Raw genomic sequence first — 1991 nt, 5'->3', positions numbered from 1 at the left:
ATTCCATTAACATATTCCCTTAGATGAACGTAATACCGTGTAACTTTGTGTGAATTATCTGATCATTGCTGTTTTCTTTTTTTGTTTTGTTTATATACTGCATACCATTGGAAAATATTGAGCAGAAGTGTAAGTATTAAAAATGTTTCTAGGAAAAGACATGTGCTTACCTGTGCCTGCAATTTGGATGACATGCTGCTTGTATTTTTCTCATTTGTAATTATGTGTTTTATGAACCACAGACAATTGGATTAAAAGACCCTTTAGTGCAGGTGAGGCCAATTGTGTTCACTTCTTCAAGCGTCACCACCATTAACAATGAAATCAGATTTTTCAGAACAAGCAAAAGCATATGTAAAGTTTCCAAGTATCCTAGTATGTGATGGCACTTGAATCGGTGCACTGTCCCCCCCTTAAAACTGTTGCATTTGTGTGGGATATGGAATTTGCACCAACTGCCCCACCCCAAGACAAACAAATAGAAGATTTCCCCAAAGTTAAAGCAGCATGAATGCTGATTTGGGAAGCCGTTCAGCTGTCACTACATGCATTAGATAAAGTGTCCAAAAAGAATTACAGTGCATATGTCATACAACTCACAAATGTATATTGTTTATTTTGTTCATGTCAGCACAAAGAATTTGATAAAATGCATTCAGTATGTTAGTATCATGTTATTCTCCATTCTATTCACAGGACCGACATCAACATGGAGGGATAAGAAAAAGATCATCCCTCTGGCAGAGAAATCAGAACAAAAAGAAACTCAACACCAATGAAGAAAAGCATAACAATACATAATGGTTACTATAATATTCTTTTTCCACTGAACGTACAATTTTTCATTGTAAATTGCTTTAAGAAAAACTGAAAAACTTGAATACATCCTATCATTATATCAAGATAAACACATTGTCCTCTGTTGTGAAAGTATGCTCCATATAATGAATAGTAATGTTTCCGATCTCTACAAAGCTGGACTTTCTGAGTTTAATATATGTAGTCTTATTAGTGTATTAAGAGATAATGAAGGCAGCTTTGGATGAATATCCTGTCTCTCTTTATCATAATCAAATAAACAAAAATTTGTCCCCCACATATTTGTTGTACTCATTTTGTGATAAATGATAAATTGTTATTTTGCTTTCAACAAATTTCTACTTTAAAAAATGCCTGCATAAATGTACTCTAAAAAAGTGTGAATTTGAACTGTGTCATTATGCAGATTTGTTTTAACACAATGATCTCCAATTAAGGGATAATAAGAAAATGGCTCAAATTATAAATCAATGTACTTAATGGTGTAGGGAATAGTCTATTCCCCTCTAACTAGGCGGCTGATCAAGTCCAAAGCCCTGATAATTGGGAATGGATGTTTCAGGAAGGACAACTGGTGTTTAGGGGGAAAAAAAGAAGGAAAACCTTATGGAAGGTAAAGGGGTGTAAAGTATGTGCCATTAATTGAGCAATAGTTTTTCTATCTATACTATTTTAGGTGCAGTTTGCCAGTCCTGTGTACTGTGTAGGTCACTGATGTTTGGCTTCGGGTTGGCAGGAAATGTTTAACCTTCATACAGTTAATTTACCTAGGTGCATTTACAAGGGATACAAATAACAAGTCTTTCAGATGTAGTTCTCCTAATGCCAAAGTAAAAAAAAAAAAAAAGAAAAAGTTGCAGAAGCCAAATGTTCCTTCAACATTATGGGAACTAAAAACTATAACTCTCCTGGAGTAGCAATGTAGTCCTTACAAAGTTCCCAGTTTGTTGTACTTTGTATTTCTGCATATAACTATAAGTGAACGTTTTTACAATGTTGTACAGAAGACATGCGCAAGTAGGCGAGGCAAGTTTATTTGTATAGCACAATTCAACACAAGGTAATTCAAAGTGCTTTACATCAACATGTATTAATTATATATATATATATATATATATATATATATATATATATATATATATATATATATATATATATATATATATATATAT

Source organism: Cololabis saira, chromosome 7, assembly GCF_033807715.1.
Source record: "Cololabis saira isolate AMF1-May2022 chromosome 7, fColSai1.1, whole genome shotgun sequence".
NCBI lineage: Eukaryota > Metazoa > Chordata > Actinopteri > Beloniformes > Belonidae > Cololabis > Cololabis saira.
This window is presented reverse-complemented; position numbering follows the sequence as displayed.